Consider the following 7120-nt stretch of genomic DNA (forward strand, 5'->3'; position numbering starts at 1 on the left):
TCTGCATTGACCAACTCAATGTCTTTTCAACACCACTCTCCAGCCCTATCTTCTGTCATTAGAGTCTAGGGCTTCCTTCTGATGGGTAGAGTTGTTAAGAAAAGAACAGAAAACTGAAGATATTTCATAATAATATGAGCTTATAGTTAAATTCACAGTTTCATAATTTCTTTTGTTGTGAGGTGATTCACCAGAGAAGACCACTCAGATGAAATTTTGCTGACAAAGTATTTTATTAGCTGCTCAGTGGCTACATAAGGGTATCAAAACCCAAGTGTGTAGCCCAAGCCATCTCTAGGGTAAGCTTTGTTACCTGGAAATTCCTCAGACCACTATAATGGCAAGCTACAGTCCCACCTCCTCCCCACACTCTGTGGAAGGAGTCAAGTAGGGGGGAGCCCATCACCCCTCACACCCAATCAGTTGACCTTAGCTGCATGAGGGGGAGAGGCTAAGGATATATAAGCCAAGAAAGCTACAAGGAAAGTCTCTTGCCATTTTGTGTGGTTGTTGGAAAACCACAGGATTTATATTTGGGTATAGACTTTCCAGCACAGCCTCTAATGTGGGGGGCACCCACTCTTCTGTAAGCAAACCTGCACCCCAAGCTTAGTTAGCAAGTACAATAAACTTGTTAAGATTTTCCAAACGGTGGTTTTGGAGAATTCTTGCCTTGGGGTGTCATAAGAACAGTGGAAGGAGGGAATCAGGTGCCATGTGCCCTTCCAGCAGTGAAGTTGACTTTACAATTGGCGTAGCTGGCAGGATATGACAAAACTGAGGATGATTTCTGGAAGGGCGATGGTGATGTCCCTGATATGGGCAAAAGACCAACAACCAAAGTAAAGTGAAATGAGGGGAGAGTGTGGGCCAAGGAAATGGTAACCTGGTGGGCCATCCCCATAGGCTTTGTAGGGGTGGCCACAGTGGCATGGTTAATGCAGTGGACAGTGAGCTATGTAACTAGGGTGAGGCCACCTAAGCAGATGAGGTCAAGGAGAGAAATACTGGGAAGGCAGCCATCTTGTAGATGACATGGGGTGGCACACCTTCTTGAACAGTGGGGGCCACTACATGAGTATGGAGATGCCTTGAAAATAGCAGATGGTCTAGAACAGATTTTGCAAGCTCTGAGAGTAGCTTGCATACCAGGGACAGAAATGTCAACAAGTGGCTGCAGAAACTGTTTGGCTGCTTCTATCAGTAATAAGAAATCTGTCCCAAATAGAGACCTTAGCTTGGAGGGAAACTGAAAGTGTTAAAGAGGAATTAGAATGTGAGCAGGATATGAGGCTGGCCTCATCGGTACTGGCCTCTGGCCTTGCCAGTAAATTAGATAAGAGAGAAAAGGAGATGGAGGTGTTGGTGTGCCTGAAAGTCCAGGACCTTGACACAATGGGAGGAAGATTACCCCACACCTATCATCCCCTCCGAGGCTCAGGGAATTTCTCAGAAGAGATGGGTGGAAAGATTGTGAGAGCTGGAGGAAGGGGTGGAGAGTTACCTGGAAGTTCCTCTGACCACTATGACTGCAAGCTATAGTCCCACCTCCTTCCCACACTCTATGGAAGTAGTCAAGCAGGGGGAGCCCATTATCCCTCCCACCCAATCAGTTGACCTCAGCTGCATGAGGTGGAGGAGCTAAGGATATATAAGCTAAGAAAGCTACAAGACAGGTCTCTCGCCATTTTGTGTGGTTGGGAAGCCACAGAATTTATGTCTGGGTGTGGACTTTCCAGCACAGCCACAAACTGGGGAGTTCCCACTCTTCCGTAAGTAAGCCAGCTCCCCAAGCTCAGTTGGCAAGTTCAATAAGCTCATTAGGATTTTCCAAATTGTGGTTTTGGAGAATTCTTGCCTCGGGTTGTCATAAGGACAGTGGGAAGAGGGAACCGGACCCCATGTGTGCCTTCCAGCAGTGAATTTGATTTAACAGTTTTTATACAGAGAAACCATAAAAGTTTAAGTTCCCAAGCTTACAGGTGTAAAGACCCCTTAACAATTTTTATTCTATTAAGCAACAATTACTCTTTTGCAGAAGCAAGCCAAGCATAACCTACAGAAGCCATAAATCTGCGGTTAGCAGGAGCACTCCAGGACATGCTGACCTGTTCCCAAGACAACTGGGGCTCAGCTGACATGTGCTTCCATACCCTGGGCCAACTGCCTGATAATTTCAGAGACTAGAGTCAGCCTAAACTTTAACATGGCAATGCTATGGTCAGAAGGTGCCCTATCACACTTTCTTGGCATTATGCCCCAACCATCAACCATAAAAATACATAAAAATAAATGCTTTGCTTTTTGAGATGTAAGATAAGAACTAATAATACAAGCACATAGGACAGCCTTTCATTACTCTGGATCAACCTAATATTAACTGATAATGTTGCCCTGATTGCATACTACTGTAGAGTAGGTGGAGGAAGGAATATTGGAGGTGATAACCTAAGGAGGGGTCTCTGAACTGGGTTAGTTCAAAATTTCCACCCTACCCCCAGCTCTATCATCACCCACCTTCACAAACAGCCCCAGCATCCTCATCATGCCCACAGTCAAAGGTCTCAACCTGGTCGCATTGAACCAGAGCCCCTTCTGTCCCATTGCACAGGGCTACTTGAATGAGCACAGGCAGAACCTTTTCTGCCATTGGTGGATACAGCATGCCAGCAGGTGTGTTCTGGGCTGCTCCACACCCCAGCTCTCAGCACACCACAGTCACATCCTTCATGTCCCAGACATCATCACTCACAGTACCCCAGCGGCCTTCTTGTTCCACCTCTACCCATCCTTCACAGTGGTGGGAACCATTCAAACGAACTTTGGGTGGCTGCTCTGCAAACAGAATGGGTGAAAGTATATTCAGGAATGTACTACCCTTAAGCAGCTCCCATGTGAACATAGGTTCTCTACAAGCCTGAGACTTGTAGAGAGATCCAGGAGTACTATGATGATGTTGTCAACTTAACAGAATCTAGAATCACCTTGGAAGCAAATAAGTCTCCAAGCACATCTGTGAGGTATTAGTGGATTAAGACAACCAGAGGCCATGCCTATGCGAGATAATCTTATTTATAAATATTTTATTTATTTTATTTTTATTTTATGTGTATGAGTGTATTGCCTACATGTAGATAGGTGCACCCATGTCATGCAGTGCCTGCAGAGGTCCAAAAAGAATCTTCGGTACCCTGGAACTAGAATTATGGATATTTTTAGCCACCATGTGGGTGCTGGGAATTGAACCCAGGTCATCTGCAAGAGCAGCCAGTGTTCTTAACCTCTGAATCATCTTCTGAGACCCAGGAGATCATTTTGATTAGTAGTTAAATAGGATGACACATCTACTATAGGTGCTGCTGTTCCCTGGGCTAAGATTCTGGACTGTATAAAAAAAAGAGAAAGTCATCTGAGCACAAACATTCATGAATCTCTGCTTCTTGAGCTTGATGACCAGCTGCTTCAAGCTTCCACCACCTTGACTACCCACCCCTAAGTCATGTCACCCTGGGTACTTTGTTCGTTTTGATTTGTTTTAATGCTCCATATTTCATTGATGACTTTTACAATCAAAATCTCAGCTATGCAAAGGACATAGTGGGCACATTCACACAGTCTAATTAATCTCTAATCTCTGATTATTTTATTATTTTATTGTACTTTGTTTTTTTGAGACAAAATCTCACTGTGTTTCACAGGTTGATCTTGAACTTCAAGCAATTCCTCCTGCCTTCAATATGTGCCAGCCACCATGCTCAAGATTTTTTTAATTGGAGTCATTAGAAATTAGAAAATAGAAAGTCTCTCTCTTTTCTCTAAGGGAGGATCTCTCTCTCTCTATCTCCCTCTCTCCTCTATCTCACTGTGTAGCCCAGGTTGGCCTTGAACTCACAGTGATCCTCCTGCCTCAGCCTCTCAAGTGTTGGAATTACAGCCATGCACCACTACTCCTTGCTTCTTTCTCTTTTGCTATAGGAATCTTTTATGTAGGCCAGGTTGGCATAGAACTTTCTATTTAGCTCAGAGTAGCCTCAAACTTAGGAGCTTCTATCTCTGTTGAAATAGACATTAGCTTAAAGTTTTCAGTGACCCACTTTGCTTGTCTAAGAAAAGATGAAGGAATGTAGAGAAGAGAGCTTGTGCTTGCCATCCACAAAAACATCTATTACTGACTTCCTATTACCATTACATTTTGGAGGAGGCAGGTCAAATCAGAGGAGATTTCTGTCATTTTCAGCCAGCATACCCTGTCTTACAACTACTACACTCAGATCATGGTAAGATCTCTGCAAAATGCAGACAGCAAAATTATAGATAATAGCAAGAATGTATTTCTCAAAACTTAATATATTGAGACTAGATATATGTAAGACTATAAATAACAAACAAATAAGAAAACTAGCTTAATTTTTAAAACTGTAACTTATCTCTCAAACAAAATGACACTCATTTCTATTTCCACAGAGAAAATTTACATAAACTGTAAGACCATCAGAAATGTTCCATCAATTTTACAGACCACCAACAACTGACAATGAGACTCATATAACTAAAAAGATTCCATATGGCAAAGAAAATAATCAGTGAAGAGGAAGCCCACAGAGAGGGAAAGAATTTTTCTGAGTTATATATCTGATAGAAGATTAACATCCAAAAGATACAAAGAACTCAAAAAACAAGGAATCAAGAAAAAAAATGACCCAATTTTTAAAAATGGTCCAGAGATCAGTGTAGCAGCTTTGATCTCAGCATATGGCCAGAGAGTGCCAGGTTCTGGCCTCCCTCTGGCATAGGGGCTGAGACTACATGGGACTGCCTGAGAGCGCCCTGATCCTGCCTCCATGTGTTGCTGATCTGAAGCCATCAGTTCCGTCCAAAAACCTGAGAAAACCTAAAACCTATACCAACCAGTTTTATATAACCAATAAAGAAAGGACCCAGGCACCCAATAATACAAACAGAAGCATACTTCAACTTAATTCTCATATCAGAATCACAAACAACAAAAGAAATTCACATGCCAAAATCAAAATGAAAGAATAATAAAATGGAAAGCCAAAACACTATGTCCCCACCAAATTCCATCAGTCCTGTAAAAGAGTTCTATAAGGAGAACCCCCCAGAGATAACCCAGGACACTGAATTTAAAGAACAATCATAAACATGATCAAGGAATTCAATGAATTTAAGGAACACATGAACAAACAAATCTAAGAACTAAAAGAAGATAGGGATAAACTTCTGAACGAATTCACAAAATACAAACATTGAAGAAAACTCAGGCAGAAATGAGGAAGAAAGTAAAAAATTCAATAAACCAACTTGAAACAACAGGGGAAAGCTTCACCACTAGAATGAAAGAAATGGAAAACAATATCAACAGTGGAGGATAAAGTTGAAGAGTTGGACCACTTAAAAAACACAGGAATGGAATATGCAAGAGATGTGGGACACCATGAAAAGACCAAATCTATGGATCATAAGAATAGGGGAAGAAGAAGAATTTCAGGTTAATGGTGTTGATCAGATCTTAAACAGGTTTGTAGAAGAGAATTTCCAGAAATTAAGGAAAGACATCCCCATACAAATACAGGAACCATATAGAACACCAAATAGGATGAGAAAAGAAACTCCCCACTACATATCATAGTAAAAACTCCAAATGTACAGAACAAAGAGAGACTACTCAAAGTAGCAAAAGAAAAACAACAAGTCCCATACAAAGGACAGCCCATCTGAATTACAGCTGACTTATCAATGGAAACTATGAAAGCCAGAAGAGCCTGGACCAAGGTATTTCCACTTCTACATGACAGTAGATGCGAGCCCAGAATACTATCCCCAGGAACAATGTCTATGATAGTTGAGGGGGAAAGAAAAATCTTCCATGACACAAATAGCCTGAAAGAATACATGTCCACAAAACCAGCCCTTCAACGAATACTTGAAGCAATACTGAGAGCAGAGACAGAAACAACTAGACCCCAGGGGCAACAAAAGAAAATAAACAAAGATAAAATGTAGGAAACACAAAATTACACAGAGAACACAAACATCAATCAAAATGACCGCAACCGATACACACCCTTCAATAATAACCTTAAATATCAATGGACTAAACTCCCCAGTCAAAAGATACAGGCTAAGCAAATGGATTAAGAAACAAAATCCATCTCTTTGCTGTCTGCAAGAAACCCATCTCACCTTCAAAGACAGGCACTACCTTAAGATAAAAGGATGGAAAAGAATATTGCAAGCAAATGGCACTAAGAAACAAGCAGGGGTTGTGACAAAATAGTCTGACAAAATAGACTTCAAAATAAAACTAACCAAAAAGATGAGGAAGGTCACTTCATTCTGATCAAAGGAACAATTAACCAATTAATCCTTAATATATGCCCCAAACTCTGGTGCACCCAAATTCATAAAAACAGCACTGCAGGACTTTAAGACACAGATTAACCCCAACTCAGTAATAGTATGGGGACTTCAACACCCCACCGTCTCAGTTAGACAGGTCAACTAGACAAAGAATAAATAGAGAGACATCTGAATTAAATGATACCATACATCAAATGGACCTAACAGACATCTATTGAATATTCCACCCATGCATCAAAGAATACACTTTCTACTCAACACCCCATGGATCTTTTTCAAAAACTGACCACATATTGGGCCACAAAACAAACCCCAACAAATACAAAAAAATTGAAATAATTCCATGCATCCTATCAGACCACAATGCAATAAAGCTCAAAATCAACACTGGACAAAGCTGTAATCGCTACATGAACTCATGGCAATTAAACAACACACTTGTAAACAATGAGTGGGTCAAAGGAGAAATTAAGAAAAAATAAAAGAATTCCTGGAATTCAACAAAAAGGACAATACAACACAACACAACCTCTGGGACACACTAAAAGCAGTCCTCAGAGGGCAGTTTATAGCTCTAAGTGCCTACATTAAAAAAACTAGAAAGCACCCAAATAAATGACTTAACACTGCAACACAAGACTCTGGAAAGGCAAGAACAAAAGAAATCCAAACCCAGTAGATGAGAAGAAAGAATTAACAAAAATCAGAGCAGAAATTAATGAAATAGAAACAAAGAAAA

At 41.0% G+C, this 7120-nt stretch overlaps 1 pseudogene; it reads right to left on the reverse strand.

Annotated features, from left to right (window-relative positions):
• Positions 1 to 2509: 2509 nt before the first annotated feature.
• The window catches only part of LOC103752054, a 26331-nt pseudogene continuing 21720 nt past the window's right edge, over positions 2510 to 7120 (reverse strand).

This window comes from Nannospalax galili, unplaced genomic scaffold (genome assembly GCF_000622305.1).
Source record: "Nannospalax galili isolate Female #2095 unplaced genomic scaffold, S.galili_v1.0 scaffold591, whole genome shotgun sequence".
NCBI classification, from domain to species: Eukaryota; Metazoa; Chordata; class Mammalia; order Rodentia; family Spalacidae; genus Nannospalax; species Nannospalax galili.